General features: G+C 41.9%; 1 protein-coding gene across 2 annotated transcripts in view; it reads right to left on the bottom strand.

Annotated features, from left to right (window-relative positions):
- ZNF423 (zinc finger protein 423) overlaps positions 1-21,038 on the bottom strand; it is a 185,392-nt gene extending 164,354 nt beyond the window's left edge. For both annotated transcript variants that reach the window (XM_015640245.3, XM_015640246.3), the window contains exon 1: positions 20,952-21,038. The gene's annotated coding sequence lies outside the window, so the exon portion shown is untranslated. The remainder of the gene's footprint in view (positions 1-20,951) is intronic.
- Positions 21,039-27,665: the final 6,627 nt, after the last annotated feature.

The following is a 27,665-nucleotide window of genomic DNA, read 5'->3' as shown; positions in this document are numbered from 1 at the left end:
AGCCTCAGCCCAGCCGTGAAAACCACAGCAAACAGCTTTGGGGACTAAAGTTAGTGGGGCAGGACTGAAGGCAGGGCAAAGACAGAGCCATACTGGAAAGATGCTGATGCCTACCTACAATTTCCACTGAAAGACTTGGAAGTGGGTAATACCTTGCAACACACGGGCCAGAAAAACTGAAAAGAAAACAACATCAGCTTATTTTTTCATGTGTGGAATCAATTATGGACAGTTTAAATTTTTTATTCTGTCAACACGATACAGGATAGGCAAGCTTTTCTATCTTTTTGCCAGTAAATTTTCTGGGGCTTTTTCTTTAATTTTTTTTTAAGTGTGTCGACTTTTTGAAGCTGAGATTTATTTCAAATCTAGGGCTGCTCTTAGGAACACACTATTTAGTGCAGGGTCATGCCTGGCTTTAAATAGGTCCAATGGGGCTTCCATGAAGCTTCTTTTCAGCAGGCACACACTGATGCAGTGCTAGGCAGCACTTTCTGTCCCAGCAACTTTGCCACACAGAGCTAAGGCTGCAAAGGCACAGTGCAAAGCACCACATAAACATCCACACACACACGGACATGCACTGTCCAGCTCTGGCAGCTGGAAGGCAAAATGTAAAATGAAGAGCAGGAAAGAAGCATTTCTTTGCTCCTCACCTTGGTCCAAACAAAAACAAAGATCTCACACAGGACTACAGTTATTTCTAGAAGTTTTCCTGAGATGCAGGACAAGTGATAAAAGTACATGGCACTGAAGAAATAAAAGCTAATTGCTGGAGGAGTGATGGGTGCTGGCAAACAACTGACACCTCCTGGGGCTTAGCAGAGCCCTGCAGTGCCCACCCATGGGTGCAGCCTTCCTGCTCCAAGGCCAGAGGGCTACCCCAGCAAGACAAAAGGAAAGGAAATTTCATCCATAATTAGGAAGTGAGAACAAAAGAGGCAAATGACTTAAAGGAAAAGCCTAATCTAAACGTTTGTTAGTGAATGTTTTGCTCAGTGTCAAATGCCAAATCAGTGTGGGGGAGGTTTCTACTTTTATGTGGTTTGTTACATTTTAGCGTTGTCTTTAGCTCTGTAACATAGAAATAGAGTCCAAAGTTCTCTGTACTTGTGATCAAAGAATGAACAAATGCCAAAAAAGTCACTAGTGTTTCAGTAATTAAATTGCAAACAAACTTAAACTGAAATCTTCATTGTAGGATGAAGTCCTGCCTTTGCTGGGTACTCCCACTCTGTGACTCTGCAACATTTCAAAAAATGTCTTTTTTAAACACTTCCATTTTGAACTCAGATATGCGTGTGTGCTACCTCTCAATGGGCCAGAGCCCTCCTGTGAGCCACTGTAACCTCTGCTACCATACCCACACAAAGCTACCAAAAATCTGCTCCAGCCGAGCTAACCAGGTCAGAAAGCGTGGATTGCATCCCAGGACCACGACCAGGTATCAAAGGCAGCTCATTCCACACATCAAATCATCCCTATGTGCATCAAAGGCAAGCAGGTTTGGTCCTCTGTCATGCGGTGCAGCATACCACTTTCACATGGTGTCAAACCACATGTGGTAAAGAAAAAAGGTGCCTAGCTGAAAAACAAAGAGCCAGAAAGGAATAATGCATGGAACACCACAGTACATTCATGCAATGGTAAATCACATGGGATGACTACATGACAGGGCAAGCGAGCAAAGTGCAGGCACACAATCCTGCTGACACTCAGCCGCCGTGCAATGCTTCTCTCAGGCTGACCAGATCCACGTATCAGATCTTGCCTTCCCTCAACAAGGGGAAAAAAACAATCATAATACCAAAAAAATTATTTGATCCAGCATGTAGTTAATGGTGTTGGCCTCCTAAGACTTACAACTTAATAAAATTGATCTCACTGCAGTACTGTAATGAAGAACAGTAGGATAAGGCTACCCTCGAACCATGAAAATTGCATATTGTTACCTCCTCGTGCCCTCCTAGGGCTATGGCCGCTGCAGCCTCCACGAGCTGTCATTTGTCTGCCTCTGACAGCAGCCTCCACCAACAAGCAGCAACGGTGGCTGCAAGAGCTTCTTTTGGAAAGGCAAGGGAAGAGGGAGAGTGTTCAGTGCTGGCTGTCTCTGCATAATAACCCACGGGATGAAGCACAGATTACACCAGTAATACTGTTATATGTGAAGGGTGTTAACAATAAAATATACAAAAGTCAGAGATTTTAGGAAGTGCACATGATAACATTTCACAACAGAGCCTCATTACACTCCGGTATGATTAAATCATAATAATTTGTAAGTAAATGGACAGTTCTCAGCATCCTTCAACTTGGCAAAGAAAAGCTAATTTAGTAGGGTACAGCACCTCCTTTCATATCTGCTGGTATACACACTCTTAGAGAAAGGGGTTCCAAGCACCCCAGGAATAACTGGTGCCAGCACCAACACTGCACCTGCTTCTGCTGGCCCTGCACCACTCAGAGAACTGGTGTTGACACCCCTGCACATCCCACAGCTGCCTCTCAGCAGCCTTCTCTTAGCTTACTTACACCAACTCTTCTCAGGGAAAATGTCCATCTTCCTTCAGGTAGGATGCAATTTTCTCAAATTAGCAGCAGTTTAAGAAAACCTCAAATATCTGCCTGGAGTTTAAAGGAATGGAAAGTGGCAGGAGCATGCAGCAGAGGAGTGGCAGCTCATTGCACTCTCCTTTGCTGTAGCAGTCACAGATATCACACACAGAATGGGTAACACACACTGGGTAACAAACCTATTGCCCTGCAGTGCCTTGCTTCCACCTGAGCCCACCTACGTCTCTACAGTCTGCTAGAGACATACACCATACATATATTTAGAGATATGTATGTATGGTACAATTGCCTGGTTTTGTCCAGTGAAAGCAAGACTTTGCCATCTTTGCCTGCATGCAAATCCAACCTTGCTGCTGGGCTGAGTCTAGCAACTCCCAAAGGATGTCTATTTTTACAGCCAGTCCTGGCTCCAAGCTCTCTACAACTGTGTAGCCATGTACATCCAGCATCTAACCTGAAACCCATTGGCTTTGCTCAGACAATGATTCTTACACATCACACTCACATACACAAATCCACCCTACAACCCTGGTTTTCTTGCATCAAGACTTCCATAGTATCCTTTAAGTCAACATGCTAGAGAAACCTTTTAATAAATGCTGTTAATTTTTTTATTGATCAAACTGTGAGACATTTAATTTTCCGTTGTAGCAGAAATCTCCTATAGGAGCATTCAGATTGAGTTTCTTTATTCTGTCTCTAGAAGCATGTCACTTTTCATTATTGCTTAAAAATTAGAAAGCAGTTTCTCTGTTCTTTATGGCTTTTTTTAAGTTTAGTTACTGAAGGGTTATTAAAGTAGGAAAATATACAGACAGGCATAATGTGATGAATAAATTCCTCACTGTCTCTAACCAACTTTAACATTAGCCTTTTTTATAATTTTTTAGGTTTATTTTCGCTGAAAGACTGCCTGTAATTATTACTCATGTTCTCCCCAAACACTTATGTTACTAAAGTGTGAAATGTCTTCTAACACAAAGACAGTTCTCTAGGAAGTAATTACGAAAATGCATTCAGGGGCAATAATTTTATATTAACTGTCAGCAGCATACATCTTCTGAAAAGGCACTTGTTATGAAGGAATTATTTGTGTGGAATTTGAAGGCGCTGAAGGCAAAAGAAAATTGCAGAAACACATTAAACTGAAACTCCAGCTCCCTCATCAAGGGTCAGTTTATGTTTAAATCATTACCTTGAAGTCAACCCCACACCTTCTAAAGACTCTTATTAGAAAGACAATTTCAATTTATGCACAAATTGGACACCATCTCCAGTTTTTAGAGTGGAACAATTTACACCCCCTTTTTAAAGAAATTTCTGAGCAGCTAATCGAAAGAGATATGTCTCAAAATTATGGACTTCTATTAACCTTTCACTGATGACACTAAAAATACTTGCTACTGATTTATGGCTAGTAACAAAAATAGCAGCCTCAAAACTGACCAAGCACATTAAAAAGATATCTGTGTCTGTAATGGCTGCAAGAAAAGATTTAATGAGTATTTCACAGTAACTTTTAGCCTACAGGCCAATCCCTCAGTCCTTAGGAAGGTGAAATAGCTCAGTGAAAGGTTTTTAAAAAGTGAGACCCAGCAACAGTAATTAAGCATCACATCATTTTAAAAGTGTTTTTAAAAAAAATCAAATAAGGAAATCATATAAACAACACCAAACAGTAAAATTTCCTCTTAATCGTAGCTGCAGGTAATGTTTCAGCCTTTCTAGTGCTTTTACTAAAATGATTTAGATGTTACTGTGCTATGTGACAAATGCACTTACACACCGAAAAGCGGACAAAGAACTGAGTTATTATTATTTATTTGCATGCAAGCAGCAGTGGGATTGTACTTTATAGTGTTAACAGCACATAGTGTTTATCAGCTCTTCAGTGTTTGGCAGCCAGTTTAACAGGATAAATATGGGATGTAAACACTTTCCTGACACAAAAAGCCTTGTAAGTGAATTTTAGGGAATGCAAGGAAAGGCGGAGAGGAGCAGCCCAGAGCGTGCCCAAGCGTTTGGTTGGAGCAGCACCTGGCTGTGGGACACTGCCCAGCCACTGACCACGGTCACCTTCAGGGTCACCTCCCCAGGCCAGCGACAAACTGTCCCCCCACAGGGCTGTGAGGTGAGCAGCACCCCCTTCTACACTGGGGACCTGCTCCTTGGAAAGGACAGGCTCAAAACCCTGTAGATCTGCTTTGTGCATCTCTGAGGCTTCCAAATCAGAAAACACGTTTGCACCCAAACTGCTCGACAGTCATCTGAGGACTTACTTCAGATCCACTTACTCAAGATGTGTGATTGCCATGCAACACTTTATCTGACTCTGAAAAAAGATGCTGCGGTCCACTTCCAGATTCCAAAAGTGCATCTGAATGGGAGTAACTGCCACCTTCAGTTCCAATAATGAGGTTCAAATCAAACCAGATCTAAAATCCATTTTACATGCATGCATTTTAGATATAAAGTTCATTTATATGCACAAAGAAATTAGAATGCAGCAAGTATTAACTTCAAAGAGAAGTGCACTTCATCATAAAAATGTGCTTTTCACTCTTTTACATACAACTGCTAAATACTATTGACCATCATACTCTAATAAATACATGTAACTTTTCAGAAGAAAAATGGCACTTAAACTTAATTTAGGTATATGAATATTTAAAAAAAACAACTTATTGTTTTTCAAGTCTTTGTTGAAGAAAAGTGTTCTGTTTCCAGCAGTCCTATGGAATTCCACTCACAGCTAACATGGGACTTCTTAATCACATTTTAATCCATAGGCATGACAAACCCTTTCCTTTCTTTGAGGAAATGGTGTGAACGATTTTCTTTCTTTTTTTTTTTCTTTTTGTGGCTTTTTCGTTGTTTGGCGCTTTTTTACTTCAAGGTAAAGCCAGATATCTGCAAAACTTAAATCTATAGCTCCCTGAACAGACAGAATATTCAGAAAGCTTAATAAAATTCACATGTGGCTTGTTATTGCAGCTGCATATCAAATGCAAAAATAAGGTATTGACTGGTTCTGCTCAAAATAGCAGCTGCTGGAACCCTTTATTAAAATAAACCTGTTGATTTTCAAAGAGAAAAATTACAGATGATGTAATTTACCATAAGCGATAAATGCCACTACGTATTTTGATGTCCCTTTGCCTTATTCAAAATGCAGATTGATTTACTGTTCCTCCATAAGGTCCAGGACTTTGAATTGTCCTTTCTGCATGAGGTTCTGGTCCTGGAGAATTTGTCTTTTCAGTGTACAGCCCTCACTGTATGCACACAGGAGCAAGATGTAAGCAGAGCAAGGACTCCATACAAAAATACCCTCTTAGGCCCCTGAATATATTTCCTTTCAAAATGCACTTTCCCCATGCTTGAAATACAGATTTGTTTAAAAGCTTTGCTGGAAAGGAATGCCTTTCACAAAACAAATTGTTAGGATCCTACAGGTAGCGTTTACATTCCTCCTTTTATACTATAAAAACCCCTTAACATTTGGAGTGAGAGAGTAAGAGAGCCCTCTGCAAAATGTCAGGAACCAAGGGGTGCATCGATACAGGGGGAAAAAGTGGAACAAGAGCAAAAAATGTATTGGAGTAGGAAGAAAAATACAGGCAAATTAGAGAAAGCAATAACTATTTCACTGACCTTCTCATGGGTCTTGGGCTGCTCAGAACCTGCCTGGATCATTTTCCATTGGGAATGATAAATGTGTGGCTGAAGGAGCACAGAAGGGACCCTCTTCTGCGATAAGTGTGCCTGGAAGTCTTCAAAACTGTGATTAAAGACTTGAGAGGCTTCAGTGGGGCCCAGTTTGTGGAGTTAACTTCTCGGTTAAAACTTCTGTTTTTATCCAGGGTACAGAGGGTTGAACCTGGACCACAACTTAGTTGTGGGTTTTATGGCCTGATCAAATACCCTTCATCATCTTTGGAGGAAAAAGCCCTCACTGATTTTCTCTCTACAAATCTGGCTTGCCCTGGGAAAAAAAAAAAAAAGATGTTTCAAATGCACCTGGGAAAAAGCCACATTTTCCCAAACCCATGCTCAAGTCTCTCTGCAACCAGTTCCTGCTGGCAGAGGCTCAGGTCGCTGCTCAAGGGGAGCTTTCCAAGGCTGGAGGGGGTCAGTGCCAGCAGAGAGAGCAGAAACTGGGAGAACAGTACCTTTACACTGCTCCAGCTATGGCTGGCAGGGACATCTGTAGATAGCCCAAGTGATTTAGGGGGCTAATACCCACAAGTGGCAACAGACTGTAGTAAAAAGCCATGAAATTGGAAATGAGTGAGAGTTAGGCACCTACATATCCAAACAGCTTCAAAGAGCAGGGCTTGCAAGTTTTCAGCAATGTTACACTCAGGTCTCGTTGTGCATCTCTGCACAGCCAAGCACCAGGCTGGGCACCGTGGCTTGGTGCAGGGATTCAAACCACAGCAAAAGAATTCAGTTAATGAACGTGAAAAAAAGCAACTGTTACAACAAGATTTTCAATCAGAAAAGAGATAAGAAAATCATACTATGCAGCACAGGAAAGAGTATTTAACAGGTGGCCAAGTTATTAAAGAACCATTGGATTTTGCAGAGTTTTCCCTCCCACGTGCCCCTGGCCAGCTCCTGCAGCACAAACATACACCCAACCTGCCCAGCAAATACACCCAGGAGATCACCACAAGCCAACAAGGGATGATTCAGGAAGTTTCCTGCCACTTCCTGCTCTTTCCCTCTTCCCTGGGCTTAAAACAAGTGATTTTGGGCTGTGGGCTCAGTAAAATTTCAGTTCGAGTCTAAAACAAGCCCACATGAAAAATTAATGTATCTCAGATTTCCTTTCTAATTTCTTTCCTTAATACCGAAGTTTGAAGTCCTACACGTTTCACTTGACAAAGCCATTAATTCAGTAATTTCACATAATTAAATCGAGCAAAGCAGAGTATTTAAATTGGAGCTAAGTGAAATATACTTCTGTGCAGCTCATGCTGTTAGAATTGTGCTGCATGCTATTCTGCTGCTGCTCATTTATTAATTTAGGATCGGCTGAAATGTGACACTGTGTAATAAGGAATTCACTGGTTTCAACAGTATTAGATATAAATTTTTTTATTTTTTTTTTTTAAATCACAGAGGACAATGTATCAAGCACCAAATGAAATAAGTTAATCCCTTTGAATGAGCCCTCAGCAGAGCACTTCTGCACCCAGCTGAAACTGGCACCCAGGTTTGCACTTTCCCTGTGATAACTAATTTCTGAATAGAGCTTTTCAGCTATTTATCCCTGAAATAAGCAGTGAGCTGCACTAGTCCAGTGTGCTCATCCTTTTAGCAACGATAACACTTTTTTCACTAATATCTTCCTGTATTTTTTCTTCTAGCCTTATGTAGTAAAGGAAGTGTGAAAAGACATTTAAAAGACTTAAAGCTAAAATTATTTTAAAGCTGAGTCTTCCTCTAACCCTCTCATTCAGCAAGTCCCAAGTGTCAGAGCAGGAGACAGCAGTATGAATACAGCACCAGGAACTGGAAGAACCCTTGGATCTACCATGAGAATGATGGATGGCAAAGAAGAATAAAAAGAACAGATAAAACCTGAAGTTCATATTTTTTGCTGTCAAATGAGTAATAAAAGTGAAGAAATTAAGACAGCAAATAACCCAAATAGTGGAAATACTTTAAGTAATTAACAAAACCTCTCCAGAATAGAGTGGTGTGGGTTGTTTTTTTTTTCTTTCCACAGTGCTTTCTGCTTCTCAAATTTCTCATGAATTACTTTAATTGGGCTCTTCCAGGTAGGCTGGAAGTTCCTCCACTTCTTCCAGGCCTCAAAGGACAGCTGTGAGAGGACCAGCTCGGGCCTGCTCATGAAAGCCCTCACCAGATACAGCTCATAATGAGCCGCTCCCACTAATGAAAGAGGGGGGGCTAGGGGGAGATATTGTTGCTGTTGTAATTAAGCTTGTGAAGAGTTTATTTGGAGAGAAATTAGATTTATTTACATGCTGCTTTGTTGCTGATGAAGCACCAGCTATCTGGGAGAACTTCTAATTAACCCTAATTTAGTTGATGCACTCTTTTAGCAGCCCCATTCCCTGTGCACTTTGCCAAGGTAAAAAGTAGTAACTGTAACAAAATTATCCTTTTTTTCAAAGGCACTTTTTTGGGAAAAACCTAGTCCCAACTTTTTTCCTTACATTATGGAATTTTTGTTTTAGTTACTGACTGGCAGGAAGATGCAAAGTTAACAACTTTATCCCACTCCATGGTTTGTTTGACAGCCTGCAGTGGGTGCAGAGAAAGGGGTTAAGGGTTTGGTTTGGAGCCTTCCACTGCTCTTACAGCCATCACAGCTAGGAGTCTATTTTTAAACCTCTTCCACTCCCTACATCCTTGGCCAGTTATGCTGTCTGGCTGCAGAGTTCATTAACCAGATATGGTTTTAAATTATTTCATTACAGGATCGAGCTAAAAATCACTTAACTCTTAGGATGTCTTTTCTTATTTAATAGTTCACTGATGACTCTGCTGCTTTTCCAGTGCCTGTGGAAATTGTTTTACCAATCTGACTATTACAAACTTGTGCAAGATTTCTGCCTGAAATTCACCTTAATCAGAAAAAGTACATTTTTGCTGCACAGCCTTTCTTTCATAAGATTATAGACCAAGTGCTGCTCTCAGTTATACCTTGCTAGCCCTGTTGATTTTCTTTATGCTTCTTGGATGTTAGTGTGGAAATTTGGCAATAAATGTATTTTGTTTAATATGAACAAGGAAGAGAAGCCAAATGCTTTTTACACAGTAAATTTCTCATTCATTTAGTAGAATAAATGGCCTTCTGGACTACTGTGCTAATTGCAGAGGGTCTGCATATATGAACTGCTATCAAGGTTTAAGCCCACACTTTCTCAGTTTCAATAATGGACACACATTCTGTAGAAACAAATGACAGCATTACAAACCGACCATTTTTCTGTAAATATTTGATTAAATGAACAGTGCAAAACTGAAAACCTCCCTTTTGTCACTGAAAGAAGAAGGACAGCCTACAGATATCTTTCTTTAATATTGGCAAAATAATGTAGAGGAAGACTTCAATTCAAAACACTGTGTTACAGACTTTTAAGCAAGATCCACAGTCAGGAAAAGGCACTGATCTTTTTTTGTTGCTACAGTTGCATCTCCTTGATGTGTCAGCAGGAACGGCCTGACATAGCCCTTCTTGGGAGAATGCTAATTCAAGTCCAAGTTACACATTTCTTTTAACAAAAACCATAAGTGAAATCAAGATGGAACTAATCAGTCTGTCAAAATGATACATTTACAAACCACAAAAACATCTTATTTGAATAAGAAAGAAATAGTTCTCTGATTTGCTTTCTGTGAATGGAAACAACTCCATTTATATTTACTCATCTGACAAAATCAGGGCACAGGAATTAAGGGTCATTTAAGTCACCTATAGCCCCCATACAAGCTAAATAATACCAATAAGCACAATTCTACACCATGCCCAGCTCGAGGGATCCAAAAAACGTCCTGGGGAAAACCATCACTCCTCCTCTCAAGGAGAACACAATAGATTAAAATAAAATATACACAGAGCAACAAATCTAAATTTCAAACCCTTCTCAGAGAACATTTTCTGCCAAGGTGCTTCACTCGGCCCTAGCTCACTATGCACACAGAGGGGCACGACCAGCAAGCGCCTTCCCACCGTATTTCTCTCAAACTGAAAATTCTCTCTGGCTTTGGTTCAAATAGTCAGAGCCTTAGAACACATACACACACTACATGGAGATTTCACCATGTCAGTGGTTTTCTTTATCTGAGCAAAAACTTCCAACCAGTAGGGAAGAAATTTGCCTACAGGGTCTCTCCGTTTTATGCTGGCAAATAACTTCCTTCAGAAATGCTGCAGCCAGCAGTATCAAGGCACTTGGAGGGCAAACTGTGGGATCAAGTGACGTGTGCAATCCCATCATTCTACCACAAGGAAAAGGCACTGTTAAACATCTGAGTTTTCTTTTTGGAGCTTTGATGAGTTTACTAAGAAAATGTAACACTGGACTCACTGACTAGAACACTCAAGTTTAAGGAAAAGCCCGTTTTCTTCAGTCGTAACAATGCAATATTTCACAGTTCTTAAAAACACCTTTTGTGTTTGAAACACAAAAGTAACACTTGCATATCAGTTTATCTGTAAAACATAAACTTCCCCTGCTGCAGGAGCCTGAAACGAGAGTGCAGAGTGGTGGCTCTCCCCTATTCTGAGGAGAAATAAGCCTCTACCCAAACATTACACCTACAAATTTCAACCCAGCAACAAAGATGGTGAATTTTCTATATCTAGATGGTTACATCACTAAAATACATTGAACAGATTCACTGCAAATGCATCAAAGCTTTTGACAAGACTGGTTATTTTCAGCCAAATTACCAGGCTCATGTTTAAATAGCAGTAAGCTGAAGGAGTCCTTGTTTATCTGTTGCAAACTACCAACTTATCCTCAAGGAAAGGCCAAGCTAAAATATGTATTTCTAAATCCACACTGTTCAGCAGCGTTCAGAATAATCTCATTCTGACTCACATGTTTACATTTTTACTGCTAATTGATTTACCCCTTCTGAAGGAGTTGCCTTGAACAGGAGGCATCCCTTCTTTCTCCCCTTACCCCCCCGCTCCAGCTTCATTACAACCCTGAGCTGTTGCCAAAATGAGATATTGCCTCATTTTTGGTACCATGCCCTTGAAGGCATCTTATTAGAAAAGACCATTTCTTAATTAACATTTTTGATCTTTAATCTATTACACATCCCTTTAATCCCATACGGAGGAGCTTTTGGCCCACTTCCGCGGCATGGCGGTGGGAGGCAATAGACTTGGCAATTTGTGCTGAGGGCTCTCTCCCAGCTGGGCTCCAGCACGGCCGGCTGCAGGGCTGCTCTCACTGGTCAGCAGCAGACATTTGCAGTTATTATTTTATTGCCTTTTGTTTTTGAATATAGACTTCAGAGAGCCACGGCTCAGTATTAAAGCCAACAGGCAGAGTGGCAAGCTTGTGGATGAGATCAGACTTCAGCAAGTGGCTGCCAGGCTCTTAGAATAACCAGGAAAACTCTTAAGTGGGAGATTTAGTGGATCACCAACATGTGAAGTGTTAAAGAAAAGTACAATGTTAAGTCCCTTACATCATTTTACTTGCAAATAATTACAGCAATTACAATGTGCTAACTGGCAATTAACATTACAGGCTTCACAACTCACCAGAATTTTTTAAAACACGCTGTGGTCCTATGTAAATTGTCTCTTTGGTACTTCTGATTTGGTGGCTGTATGAGCTAATGGCTACACATTAGCTCAGCAGATCTCAGAACAGTATTGCCCACGTGCCAGATAATTTAATTAGAGGCTTGATCTTGTCAGAGCTTTATGCAACACAGACTGCTTCCAAGCAAAGTGTGTGGGTTTTTTTCCTTTCTCTTTAGTGTTTTGTGACTGTCTAATAATTTCTACTAAGGAACACCAAAGCCATCCAAGGGAGAAAGGAAGCACGGGTAGTGGCACACACCAACAGGCAGCACTCCAGTCCCAAGTGTGAGGAATTCAAAAATATGTAGAGCAAGACACATTGAGCACCTCTTCCACACACACATCAGTCCACTGCCAGGTCTCTGCACACATCTATTAAATCTTCATCGTGCTGTTACTCAGCCCCAAAGAAGACAAAGGTCACTTGTCTCCAAGTGAGAGCTATAGGGTATCTCAAATCTCATTATAAATGGTGCCATTTAACAGTTTTCTCATTTGAATTTATACACAACAAATACAAGATTATGAGATGAGCTTGGTTTATTTTGACAGTGACATCGTAATTCCTTGTAGTGACACTGGAAAAAGGCTACTTTAGACACTAAATGACAGAAATGCAAACATATCTTCTATTACCGCCTTAATTTTTGTTTGCTACACATTTTTATACTACAATAACAATACTTGGACTCTTGGTCTAAAAGCTAAACACCTGAAGACAATATAACCAAAAATACCATAGTAAAGGCTACAAAACTTTTACAAGTCAGGTCAATGTTGAGCAAGACCCACTAGAGGTCCCTTCCAACCCAAATGATTCTACTTTCCTGTACTGAACAAGCAAAGATTTTTTGGGCAAAGCATCATAAATTTCATGTATTTCTTCACTGCAGAGTTTCATATCAGTGTTCTTACACAGCGTAGAATGCAAAGCAGTGCAGCTTGCTCATTCCATTTATTTTTCTTCTTTTACAACCTTGTTTATAAAACCCCATTCTCCTTACTGCCACAATTTGTGTTTTTTTTAAGAAGAATGATTACTGGGGATCCACCACTGTGGCATTATATTTTATTGATTTTTCTTGTTTAAGCAACAGGCCAACATAATATATTCTACTATTCTTGTTCTACATTTATTCAGGCTGGGAGCTTTGAGCTGCCAGTTACAACTGCAAAATATAAACCAGTCAAAGGAGAACAAGTTTCTGTGAAAACCAAAGAAATTGTTCACCAGGAGACTTTTGTTCAATTCTCCAGCTGTCTGCTTTCACAAAGGTAAAACCCACTGCAATCACTTCCTACGGCAGCGTGGTTTCAGCTTCCCCCACTCCTACCAGGCAGACAAGGCAGATTTGGAAAAGCAGAGCCACTGACCTGCAGAAATGACTCAAAGCAGGATGGGCTGGCAAGTGCCCGTCAGCCCCCAAGCCTTTGGGGGAGGTCACCCTGCACCACTCTGCACGCTGCATAATGCAAAGTAGTGTGATATGTGACACAAGGAAAACTTCCTACTAGGTTGGGAGGCTTAATTAGCATTTGCAAAGTACTGTGAGATCCTACATAAAAATATTTACTGAAATAAGCTCTAGAAAGCACAATTTGTCTGATCATTCTCTCTGCTCAAATCTGCAGATTAGGAAATCCAGAGTGAAGCAGAATTGGATCAATTAGAGATGAGAAGGATTTATCAGGTGATCTTATCTATCCCTCTGCTAATGTAAGACGATTCCTATAGTTTATTTTCAAGTTCTTTGTCCAATCTAGTTTGTAAATTCCCAAAGTAATGGAAGATAATACCATGCCATTAGATCCCACTACCTGGAAATGTTTCCTGATATTCAGCCTAGCATCTCCTTTGCTTTACCTTAGCCCATTACTCATAGTTGTGCCCCTGAAAGCTATGGTAAACAACAGATATAACTTCTATTTAGAAACACAAAAGATGTTTATCTAATTGCTGCCCTCCACTTGGGCAGCAAGGGAGAACAAGGTGGCACCACTGAAAGAAACACAGGAAGGGAAGAAGATGGGACGGTGCTATGCTGTGCCTTCCTCTTCTCCAGCACTCACTCCAGCTCAATGGCAGATCCTTCACGAGGATTTTCATGCCTGAGGGAGACCAAGCAAGCCCAGGAGAGCCAGGAAGGCTGCTCCTGATGGTCCACCCCTGAAAGCGATTGACTTCCTTCTGCTGGGAAATGAAACAGTGTTACAATCTCCCAGCAGATAAAGTGCCAACAGGCACACCTTTAAATAAAAAGCACATTTGTCACAGGGAGAAAAATGCTGGGAAGACAGGGATGCAACCCTGGGGAGGTTGGCCCCTGCCCACCTCAGAACATCAGTATGCAACCATCCATGCTGGTGGGATGTTTGTGTCTCTGACAGGATGCTGCTGCCAGAGACCCTATTAGAACATCCCCAAATCCACAGCAGCCCCACGCCAGCACAAACACCAGGCTCACAAGAATTCAGATGAGGTAATCCTGATGACCCCAGAGATATTCCTAGGCTTGACTGAAACCTTGCTGCCCAGTCCTGATGCACTGCTGGCATCCCAGTGCACACCAGTCCTTGGGGCCTTATCTCCAAGGCCAGGTGGGGCTGTGGCCCTGCAGCCTGCAGAAATCCTCCTTTAGAGATGTGACCTGTAGCAATTAGGAGGTCTGGCTTCAGGCACTGGGCACCAGTGACATGCTGCAATGTGCTACACTCAGCTTCCTTTAAGCAGACCAGCTTTGCAGTGTACATTGTCTTTAAGAACCCTGAGAAGGGGTGAGTGATGGAGTGGGGGGAGAACTTGACAGCTCACTTTGAAATGAGCTTTTCTTTCCTCGCCTCTTGTACCATGGAAATTAATTCTCCTCCTCTGTGCTATCACTATAATTTTCCCAATTAACATTTTTAATAGTAAGTATTTTCTAGGAAACGCCGTAATACACAGGTGTGTGCTTCTAATTTAAATACTGACACCCATGCTGTGTTCACATCTGAAGATCACTCCTTCTTGCCGGAGATTCCCTCCCCAAACAAGAGGGGAACACCTATGGTGCTGCTCCACCGGAGCCGCCTGGGCAGCTTGGCGGGGCGGCTGTTCCCATGGCACACACACGTGTCGGGGCCGCACGCACCAACAAATCCCATTTCTGCCTTCTCCTTCCCCTGAAGGTGCTACAGCTGCAGGATGTCACCTGGACTTCAGGGACCCCCAGGAACCTCCCCATCACTCCAGCCAACAGCTTCCTCTGGCAGCCCCACATCCCAGGAGCCCGGGAGCTCGCAGCAAGCCCTGGTGCCTGCAGATACAGAGTTGTGCCGTGACTCCTACAAACGGAGGAATCTGGGAAGGGTTGTATTGAAACAAACTTGTATTGTTTCTTTTTGTATGATCCAGCTACAAAAATCTTACATCTGTCTAGGATGTTCATCCACCACATTATCTGAGTATCAAGTACTTTCTATTACTTCATCTTCCATTTGATAAAAAACTATCAAGAGAACTTTCCTTAAATTATATTTCTTTAATAATATCTTTATATTATTCTTTTATTATAACTTTTTATAATTAGGAACTGATAATTATTTTTATTTTCTCTTCTAAAAGAACACATCGTAAATACCCACACATTACCAAGGAAAATAAAATTTCAACTTATAATAAGTGAGGAATGCAGTAACCTGAGCTGCATACATTCCAAGCTTTATTTCTTGTTTGCATTTTTCTGGGTTCTGGATGCTTCCTGCGCAGATGTTTAAAATTTTGAGAACCTCAGACTCTACTAACTGGACTGCATCCCACAGGTCAATTCAGGGACAAGGATGCCATTTTTAAAACCAACACAAGAAACCCAAATCAGCTGAGATCTCACAGTATACTGAAAAAATACTCAACTAAAAAAGTAACCAAAGTCTCTTAAGTTTTTTGCTAAATTCAAAGATTTATTTCTTTGGAAATCCTTACCCAGTGTAATCAGAATCTTCTCATACAGGTTTACTTATGAAATCAGCTTCTAGAAGATGTCTGAGCTTGTGAAGGCACTCAAGACAGGTAATTTCAGAGTACTTGCAAAACAACAGATTTCTAATGTCCTCTCAGTTGCGACTGACCTTTCCAGCACTCTGCAGCAGAGATCCCAGAATTTCATGTTGTGTTTTTCTGCATTCTGCATTTAGAAGTTACATGAGACAAAATCCAATGCACGTAGGAATAGAGAAAAGGAATTTGGGGTCTGTGGAGTCTTCCTGTCCTGGACTCCCTGAATGCCCCTGACACAGCCCATGGCCCTGTGAGTGCTGCTCTTGGGCTTGGGCACCAGGCAGCAGACCACGCAAGCCCAGGGTGCTGGAGGAAAGCTGAGGGGACAAGCAGCTGTGTAGCCAAAACAGGCCTCCCCAAGGGGAAAGGTGGGGCAGGAGAACACATTTTCTGTTACTTATCTCAGTAAACAGATAATGGGAAAAAGTTAAGGCAAAAATACTGTCAGCAGCGAGTCTCTGCTTCATGAGACACAAGCTTTCCCAAGAAGTCAAAATTAAACCAAATTCTACAGAACAGAGGAGAACAGAAACCCTCAACACTGGGAGCAGACAATGCAGCACTAGGATCAGAAGACTGAAAGAGGAGGATAACAGAGGGAACAGCCAGGAGGGAACAGGCAACATGAGCCCCGAGCAGCAGAGACAGCATTAAAAACACCCCAGCATGGGGTCTGGTAGCCCTGCAGAAAAAATAAGTCTCCAAATTGTGTCAAGATGTTGCTCCTCTAGAGATACCAAGTGAAAATTTTGATTTACATAGCTGGGAGATGCCATGCAAAGCATAAGAGAGAGGAAAAGGAGTGACCACAGGGTGGTTTTCCTTTATTTTGCGGTTCATTTCTGAAAAGCTGCTGCTTCTTCTTTTCTTTCCCCTGAAAGGAGGCAAACTTTAAAAAATATTGCAGAAGGCAATTAAAAATCTAAAGAAGTGTACTGCATGAAAAAAGCACGGGGTGGGGGGGAAATCTTAACAGAAAAACATCAAATACCTGTGTCCCAAATTGTTGTATTTTGTTTTTTTCCCCATGCTGTGCTGTGTTAACATGTCCCTCACACGTGTGCCCAGCTGCTGCTGCGAGCTCGGTGGCAGGGACAGGAAATTTGGAGCTAATGGGGAAAGCGGGGAATACCAACCTGTAATTTATTTTTATGATTTCTGGAATGTTATAATTGAATTACACTAATGTTATGTGCTAATGGATGGTTGGGCACTGAGAGGCCTTTCCTGTTGCAAACACTGCAAAGAACCCCCACACTCTGCAAATACTTGTGCACAGAAACGTACCCAGACAAATGTTCCATTTGTCCCCAGCACTCAGGACATGGCCCACAGTTCCCTATTTCCAAAACTCTTTCTTGATCAGTACTGTAAGATGTAGCTGCAGAGAAAAACAAGATACCTTCAGCTACCTCAAAAGCAGACACAAAAAAATTAGGCTTTTAGGTCTGCAGGCTCCTGAGGAGAAGACAGAATCTGCTCTGTTTGCCCCAGACAATTCAGCCAAGATTCCCTGAGGCCTCACAGTCAGGCTAATGAGAAACTCCCCAGCAACTCCCATATAAAATGCTTTCATAGGTCTTTAAAATGCCTTAAATTCTCTATATATTTAGTAAGACTTTTTAGTTCTTTAAAATGTCCCTTGTTGCTCCTCAAGATAATACCCTCGTGATGTATTGCAACAGAAATGCAGCATTGTCTGACCGGACCTTTGTTTTGCGAGTACCGAACCATATTTTCATCTTGGCTCAAAGAAGCCAGAACCCCTTTTGCAGAGCAGAGGTGGGCACTTGCCTGGGCTACAGCAGCCCTGCCCAGTCCAGCCCCAGTGACATTTTTGGAGTAGGACAGGCAGACTGCAAGGGCTGTACGTGCTGTTAAGGGATGGGAAAGCAGGGGGAAGAAAAACTCGGCTGCACTGTTCATCTGGAACACAAAACATCTCTGCCTCTTAGGCAGCAAAACATGCCTGACCAGCTATTTACAACAAACTAAGTCCTTGAATTAAGAGAGGAAAGGAAAAGCTTTTTTTCTTCCTTTTGCATTAAGGAAAAGATGTTTACAAAACCTGAAGAGGAAGGAAATTTACTATATACCCATTGTTAAACAGTACTGGTGGACATTCAGATTATTCACCCTGGTGCAAGGACAGCCTCTGCCTCTTATATGTATTTTTGCTTCTCTAAGTTATTATGTACAGCCTTTAAGTTGTTGTTATTAAAAAATACATATATAAAAATTAAACTATTTCTAGCTGTATTTGAAGTATTGGAACAAATTCCTCTGTGCAATTACACCATGGGTTGGATTCTTGCCTTGGTAGATTTCACCAGGAATGAGCAGTTATGTCAGAGCAGACAGCAACTTGTGCACACCCTCTCTGCCAGAGGAAAAAGGATGGTCCTGTACCATGCCATCACCAAACAGACCCATCTGAGCACAGGGTTTCTGTTGCCATGGTGTTCATGGCCAAATTTCCATGGGCTGCACTAAGCAGCTCCCATGAGCTTGCCCAGTGCCCTGCTCTGGGCAGGGATGCACAGGCTGTGCACCCTCAGTACATGTCAGCAGCAGAGAAGCTCCCCCAGGAGACACTGAGCTTGGAGCCCCGTGCTTGGCACACCAAGGACAGATGGTCATCAGAGACAAGACCTATGCCTGCAGACTCAACTCATGCTCACAAGCAAAATTTCCAGAATAACTTCTACTGGTTAAATGAACAAAATAAAATATAGCAGCAAAAGCTCCTTTTTTCCCCGTGGATACATCTATATAATTATTTCACTTGTAGAAAAAGATACTTATATATTTTTTAAAAGTTTAAAGTTTACATTCTACCTGTAACAGCTCTTGCTGCCCCTACATACCACCCAACCCTGGGAGCATGACTCCCCCAGCCCACAGCAGCTGTGCAGACTGCCAACAGAATTTTTCAGAAGTCATTTTGTATGTGTTTGCACACACACAGAGATGTACAAACACATACAGGAGAAAGAGGGAGAGAAGTATGTTAATTTGAAACATCTGGAAAATGTTTCAGAGTTAACAAGTCCCAGGTTTGGCCTTTGGGTTTTTTTTTTCTTTTGGGGGGAGTCAAGGAAGGGGAGGCAATTTTGTCATTTTGGGCCAGGGAAGGAAGGGGCATGAAACAAGAAATTGAAGCGTGTTTTTTCACCCTTTATTGAACTTCAACATCACACTACTGGAGCTAATGCAAACAGGAAGATCATAAAAGAGCATAATGAAAGTCTCGCACACTGGGACTGAGAGACTGGTTTCAGTTACTGAATATAGCTGAGGAGCCACACCACACAAGAGCCAGTGACTCCACGCAGCCACACCACCACAAACTTGGGCTTTTAAAGCTTTTTCTCTGTAGTTCCTCAATCATATTCCAACCTGCAACTTGTGTCCCATGTACTGCATCCCAACTTGACAGGATACAGCGTTACATTGTTATACACGTACAAGATTGACATCTGTAGCTACTAAATATATTAAGAAGAAAATCCCCCAATTAACACACATTTTCCTAAAGCTGCCATAAATCATGCCTACAATACATTTTCTCTCACATCCGACCTCTTGAATGAGAGCTGTAATTGTGGGAGTAAACGAAGAAAAATGGAGACTCAACTAATTTGGTAAAAGTCTTTTACAGTCTGTCTTTTACTTAAGGCATAGTCACCAACACCAACCCCAAATTAACTCTGCTGTGCACAGAATTTATTTTTTTGTCATTGTTTTGAACCATAGCCTATTTTGAATTTAATAGACTTCCAGACTTGTGATAGATAACACCGGTAACTCCACTCCAGTGCTGTTTGAGATGAAGGTCAAGCAAGAGAGCTGGCGAGCGCTCTTTTCATGCACCGTTAGCTCCAGGCACAAAGGGGCCTTCGACATCACAGCTGGGGGTTTGCAGCAGCAGCAGCAGCAGCAGCAATATTTGCTATCAAAGACTAGTGAAAACACAAACCCCTCCAAACAGCCAGAGTGCCCAGAGAAGATGCACCCAGTGCCCCAGAAGATGCATCTGAGAGCACAGTGGGTACAAAGCAAAAGGCCACAAAGTGCCACACAAAGGCATTTTGTGCCTCCGAGACCAGACAGATGCTCACTTCCGTAGGAAAGCGTCTCCTGGGAGCCAGGCTCCCCGTGACTCTTACAAAATCCATCTAACCAGGAATGAAACATTGTTGGTTTTCATATTACTGCTCAGTTTCTTGGCTGTTTTCATATCATTGCTGAGCTTTTAAGAGAATACCATTGCACAGTCCAATGTGGAGAGAGCACAGAAATAGACTTACTGGCCTCAAAATCAAAAATATTCTTAGCATCTCATAAACATTAAAAACAGACAAAATATCTTTACATGGGGCACAGTGATTGAGATGTGACTAGTTACTTTAAACACAAACTAATCTGACATTTACCCTCATGCTTGTGTTATCCATACATATTACACAGACAATTAATTATCCTGTTCAGTTTCTTGAGCCTCTTTTTATTCAAATTATTGACCTAGCACGGATGAACAAGCCTCAGACACATGTTTATTACTGTCAAGCAGACCAAAAGCTTGTTCAAATTTTAAACCTTTCTGCCATGGCGATGTACCACTTTTATTCTGCAGTCCTGACAGTACTTTCCAATTTCCTCAGAGAGGAGAAATACACACATTCCAGTTGAGACTGAGGCTTAAAATTCCTATTAAAGCAGCTTTTATGTAATTAGATTGGAATGAATGTGTAACAGTGCCCATTGCAGAAAACTTCAAAGTGGTTATACTGGAGAAATCACAACCCGTTTCAGTGTGCCCACAAGAAGAAAGAATGGCTCTCTGGAGGATAAGAGTATATTAGTCTCTGTGTGTAATAGATTTTATTGACCATATGGAACTGATATAAAAATTGTGTTGCAGTGGGTAGTCTTGGATTTGAGACAGGAATGTGACATACAAAATACAGTTCCTGTAAAAAGCCTGGCAGCTTTCTGGCAGTTTTTGCAATCAGAAGAACCTAAAATATTTACCTGATTGAGTCACTGACGAGTCCCAGGTCAAAGCAAAATCTGAAGATTCACCCTCTTCAACTGAAAAAGAATAAAAATAAGTTGTGATTGCTAAAGCAAACCAACTGGAAAGCAAAGTCATCAGAAAACTAGGTCCACTATGACATTAAGTATTAAAACAGACTTCTCCGCTGCTGAAAAAGAACTTACTGCTTTCTATAAAATAATTCATAAGCTGGAAATTTAGTAAACAGATCTTTCCTACTTTTTAACCTAAATATGGGATTTGTGTTTGCAGTTTCTTCCTGAATGGGTGGAAGTAAGTTCATTTGAAATTTTAATAGATGTTTAAACACTACTGCCTGGTAATTCATATTTGAAATGTTGTACATTCACAACTTGCACATGCAAAATTGCCATTGTAAACACAGAGGTTTTTTTTGAAATAGATATTTCAACAGATCATAGTAAAGAACTGTACTATGAAGAAAAATTGCCTGACTTATGTCATCCCAACATACTAACATACCTGCCATATTCAGAACCCAGCAATATCTTTAGGAATTTCTCAGAATTAAAGAATACTATTTTGATGTATAACCATGCTCTGTGATATGGCAGTCACAAATAACTGCTTTTAAGGCTTGCTGTTGCTGTGAAGGTTGTCAGGTTGCTCAGCACTTGCAAGTGACATAGCTAAAACCTTCTGCCTGTTAAGAATTACAAAAATGCCACTTGATTCTTACATTCTTAAAAATAACTAAGGGAACAACATGCCAGGCAAAAAGGTGCCTGATCCTGCTGTTTTTGAAATTAGTGCTGGTTATACTAATGTCAGACTGGGCATTTGAAAGCAGTAACTGCAGAAGTTCTTCTTTTGAATTGCAAAAGTTTGTCATCGTTACCTGCCCACTCTGCCACTCTGACACCAAACAAATTTAAATTATAGGTCTTTACTTTCTGATTAATATTATTTACTCCATACACTGAACAATGCTCACCCTTTCATCTGTGTTATGGTGGATTCAAATGCACATTCTACATCTGGAATCCAAACCATACTGCAAAGCCACAAGCACAACCCCTGTTGACCAGCCCTGTATGCTCAGGCCAACCTGCTCCAGTGAATATTTACACTGACATTTGCATCACAAGAGTCTTGATTTTATTCTTTCCTCACATTGTTCCCCCAATCCAGTGTGGAATTCTGACATCAAGTTGATATTAGTGGTACCATCATATAGCATTAGGAACAGAGAATATAATTTACATAGGCAGTGCCTTGACAAATGTAATTTTATGTCCTAACCATAAAAAAAATGTGTGCTCCACAGAAGAGCACCCCTCTGGTTTTCTTAAATCTGTGTGTTTACTAATGGAGGAGCATGAAATTCAGCCATTTCTTTGGAGAAATCATACTTGAGACTTGGCTATACGCTTTTCAGAGTCTATGTTAGCATAAAGGCCATGCCACATAATATTAAATTCCAGAATGACAGAAGGAAAACACAAGGCAAAGCTAGAAGCTTATTGAAGCCATTATTGGTCCTATTCCCTGACGGTGGCAGAGCTGGCTTGGCTGGCTGTGCTCCCTCCTGAGGGCTCACCTACCATTTTGTGTTCTGTGAGCCACCATCTTGTTCCCATTCTGACCCATCTCTTAATAGAAAAACTCTGGATGCAGTTATCCGAAATACCATTTCAGACTTACACAAACGCGTGTCTCATTTTAACATCAAAATCTATATACACCTGGGAGGGTTTTTGCTCCAAAACTAAATAAGCCAAGTTGGAAATTCATGTACCTTACTCAAAACAGACAAGGGGAAGGTTTTAATTTTATTTTATCCTTGACTGCTTTTTGGTTGTTTTGCTTGGAGAGTTTTGCTGATTTTTTTTACCTCGCTACTTTTATGCTGAGAGGTTTTTTTTATTTCTTTACATTTTGTCTTGGAAAGAGAGGTTAAAAAGCTCAGTCTGCTAAAAATACATGAAAGAGATAAATTTGGTCCTAGTCAAGGAGTAGTATATGGATCTGCACTGGTCATTGACAATTTTAGCACTGACTTTCATGTTGGTTAAACACCAAAGACTGCTCCAGTCCTTGAGCTGCTCTAGGGCAGCTGGCTCCAGCACGTAACAAAACCACAGTTTTTGGAATCCCTTAAATGAGGGCAAAGGTTTGAATCAGCCTCTGTTGGCATTAATTTGCTTTGCTCCCTAATGACTGAAAAGGGGACAGAGAACATTCACGTGGATGCAACAGCACTGAAATTCACTTTATATTATTGCAGTCATGGTTTCAGGTTCTCCCCCTCTATTTGCACAGACCCACCACAGAGCTGAGAGTGCTGCATATCCATGGAAAGAGGAGGTCAGTGGGATGGAGCCTCCTGAGCTTAGGCACAGACACATCGCCCTGCAGCTGCTGCTCACAACACTACCACCACCTTTGCCTTTGCTTTTCCATTTTTCCTTTAACTCTTTTAAGCAAACATCATCTTTCAGAGGTTAAACCATAAGAAAAAGCAGGAGCCATGTCTATTCCAAGAGGAATTGCAGTATCAATTGACACAAGCACTTGATCCTCACCTGCCCATCCATCCATCCATCCATCCATCCATCCATCCATCCATCCATCCATCCACCCAGCTAGACAGTGGAGAGAGAGACACAAGGAGCAAAAGCAGCCACATCCAGAAAGGAAGGACCAAAAGACTGTGTGTATACACTTATTAAGAAGCCCCAAAAGTTTGATAGGAAATGGCTCTGAAGCTAAAGCAAAAAATAAGTGATTAGGCTTTGTCATAGACAGCAAGTGTAATTGTAGGGAGACACTAACTCCATCTGCTTATGCTCCCTCTCCGTAACGGGCATAAAACCAAGAGCTGCAAGGTTCCTCTGTGGCTGCCTAATCTTCTGGATATAAATGGTTATTTAAGGAGCCAGCATTTGAAATGGTGTCACTGCTGGCTTTTCCTCAACCTCAGCAGTGAGCAGAAGCCATGGAAGTCAGAAGGAAATATGTTTTCTTCCTCCTAAAGTCAACTTTAATGGACACGTGCAGATGAAATTTGCTCTCAGTTGCACATGTCTGTTGCTGGAGCCATAGGGAAGCAGGAAGAGGCTTCCCAGGCTGATTGGAGATCTGGGGACATAATGCTATTCACAGAGGGCAGAGGAGTCCCATAGACCCCTATGGACTGCCTTAGGTCTTGACAAGCCCTCCCTGGCAGGGCATAGTGGACCCAGAACAGATTTGGTCACTATGGCTGTGAAGGGATTTCCATGTCTCATTACTGAGAATGAAGTCAAAAACACCCTTAGCCCATAATAGTAGCCAGAGAATGATTCACTTAAGCTGAATTTTCAGTTTCTTAATATTTTTTGTTCTCATTCCTTGAAACATAGATTGGCTTAGGTGACCATGTATATCAATATTCACTGTGTAGATGCTGGTGCTTAACTTGTGGTAATGGGCAAAACAAAGCCAGGGAAGAGGTACAAAGACTTCAACACAATCACTCTCAAAATGCACTGCAGAGTAAGAATAATTCCCATTTAATCAGCAGGAAAATACATTTTCTGAGACATGCTAGACATACTCATAACTATCAAAGTCAAGGACTAGAGCCTTCCATCTGTGCTCGTTAATCACTCTGAATATGTGGATACCCAAGTCCACAAGGCTGATGTTCAGCGGGTAGGAGCCACCCACGTGCATGAAAAACCCTGCAGCTTGGGAAAACCACAGGAAACAGCAGCACCATTCAAGACTGAGAACCCTGATTTTCCAAAGCAACTAGAGATCTTGTATCAGTTCTAACTACTTTTAAAGAATCCTGGCGACAAGATTATGAAGGCTCAGCATTTTCTGAAATTTTGGAGGCATTTCATACTAGGCATTAAAAATGAAGACACACAAAAACACTGATGTTAAGCCATGGGCAGAATGTTCACAGATGCGCTTCACATGGCTTTTTGCTGGATTGGATTCTTGAAGTTTTCTTTCACAAACTCAGCCTGTTTTCTGTCCAATTTACATGGTGTGCCTGCACATTAAGCCACGGTTGGAACACAGAAGTTGCTATGCAAGTACACTCTTACTCTGATCTCTATCTGCTCTCTCCATCACAATGATAAGCTTAAAATGCTTTGGAAGTGCATATTTTTACTTCTTTAGTAATAAAGAGAAAATACAGCAAGAGGACAATAGTTTGGTCCCACTCAACTCCATGTGTCTTTGGCACAGCACTCATGGTGCAACACGCTGACCAACAGAGAGGATACACAACCCTTAGTGCCAAAATTGCTATGTAGTTTATTAAAAAAAAAATGGGCAAGAAAAAGTTTCAAAGTCCAGTACTACACCTTGATATCAACACTCACAGCACTCCATTTTTAAAGCATTAACCTATTTTTCTTCTCTTTTGTAAATGATCCATAGTATTTGCTAGCACAAAAAGATAAAATACTGCAAATAAAAAGAGACTTTTTAGCTACATCCTTGTAGCTAAAAGGTGATGATCATGAGATAGCTACAGGAATCTCACCAAAGCATGTGCCTGCTACAACATCTGTGTCTTTGCTGAAATCTAGGGGTATCTATGAAGCTGACACCCTTCAGGAAGGCTGGGTTTGATTTGAAAATAGCCTTGGTCTGGCAGCATAGAAATTATTATTGCTAGTCAACTCAAGAGATGGTTATGTTTGTGGACTGCCCACCTGAGGCCTGGCACAGGGAGGTCATTGCTGGCAGTGGAAGGACACATCTGCCTCCCCTCCCTGTTGTGCCCCAGCACAGGAGGACTCCCTGCTGTCATGCCTGGAGAAGACCACGGTTTAGCTCCAGCTGACTGTGGGGCCCAAATGCAAGAGCCAGAACAAGCACACAGCAGACGTAAGGAAGAACTGTGGGCAACAGCAACATCACAATACAGCACTCCTGCACATGCCAAATATTTGCATTTTGCCCGCTCGTCTCAGATGTTCTCCAAGGATGCTTATTTAATTGCTAGGTCACGAGTGCTGCAGGCTCAAAGATTTCAGTTCTTTGTGCTCAGAGAAACTTCTGAAAGGATTCAGCATCCATTCCCCTAAGAGTGAGAACATCTATTTATGGGGCTACCATTACCTGAACTCCATTCACAGTCACAGTGCTTATTTAACACTTTATCACTCCCAGGAAAGAAGTTAACCTTATCAAAGTAAGATGCTTCTGCACCAAATGTTGATTTCTAGATGCAATCAAGCTTTTCAAGTGAGCAACAGCCCCTCAGTAATTCAGATGGCATGTGTATGCTCCCTTATCCTGTTACACAGGCTTCAAGGACCACAAGGACCAGTTTAACACTTCTCATAATATAAAAACATTGTAGTTCACTAACGAAAACATCAGGAACTGTGAGAGTGCAAGGAAGTACTGAGAAATCGAAAGGGTTAGAAGCATGTCCCACCCCTGATGGGGGAAACTTTCCTGAATCAGGGCTGTCACCAAGCACTGCATTCAGGATCAGGGCTACTCCTTCACCTGCCAGCAACCTTCGAAAACATCAGGCACAAAATACCTTGAATGCACAAAATTCTGGTGCCACTTTTTTAGTTTGGAGGATTTTGTTAGATTTTGCTGGTGATGGAACTCTCAGACAAACGCAGGGAAGTCTCACCGATGCCTATGTTTTAGCTGTAACGTATGTGTCAAGCCTCACAGCTTTCCCTCTAGAGAAATACTCCAGCACCAAGCCGCATTGTAAGCCAGTCACACATTAATCACATCTTTTCCTGCCCTAGCTATCGGTAGCCACACGCAGAAGCTCCATGATCTCTAATCTTCAGTCTCCTTTGCCACTTTCAGACACAAAACTCTGTGCTGTCCTACGCAGCCTGTGCTCCATCCCTCCCATCACATGCAATTACATGCTCCCAAATCAGCGCAGGACACAGAATAGCCCCATCCGACCACCATTCATGTGCGAAACTCATCCCACAGCCCTGGCAGCCTGGGATTTGATACAGTGTCTTAATCCTGCAAAATGCAGAGCAGCTTCCATTTCCACAAAGTCAAAGGGAGCTGCGGATGCTCAAAACTTTGTGGATTGGGGATTGTAAAGCAGCCACTTTCCAGCTGCTTGGCATGGCAGGAGCACAAAGGGTGTTAACAACCTTTACACTTTAAATAGCCTGGTATTTTCCGTGTACATCTAGAGCTCATCCTTTGGAGAGGTGCAGACAGGTTGATACCTCAAACTGAAAGAGGAGAACACCTCTGTTCCACGGAACCTGCTGCCCAGAGAGGGCCAGCCCTGCACAGCCCCGGGAACTGCCACCACAACTAGCAGTGGAAAAGGTTTGGAAATGGCTACTCTGAGCAGAAGCCAGCCAACCCCTCCTGTTCAGATCACCTCCCAGTTTGCTGTAAGGCTTTCCCACTCTCCTCCTTAGATGTTCCCTGAAAAGATTGTCCGTCATATCGGTGAGACAAGAGACTGTAAAACACAAAAGTCTGCAGCAGGAGGGAAGCAGCGGCAGGAGAAGCAGCCCCATTTGTTATTAAATGCAGCGGCGCTGCGGCAGAGCTGCAGCCGCTGCCCGGGAGCGCTGCAGGGCGCAGAGCCGGCCCCGAGCCAGGCATCGCCTCCTCCAGGAACCGAGCTGCCCCTCTTTGTCAGCAGCTGGGGCTTTCTCCAGCCACTGTGCACACAGAAACCTTCACATTCAGCAGGAAAATAGAAGTTT

Source organism: Parus major, chromosome 11 (assembly GCF_001522545.3).
Source record: "Parus major isolate Abel chromosome 11, Parus_major1.1, whole genome shotgun sequence".
Classification (NCBI taxonomy): domain Eukaryota; kingdom Metazoa; phylum Chordata; class Aves; order Passeriformes; family Paridae; genus Parus; species Parus major.
Note: the sequence above shows the minus strand (reverse complement) of the source record. Positions and strands in the feature narration are given on the sequence as shown.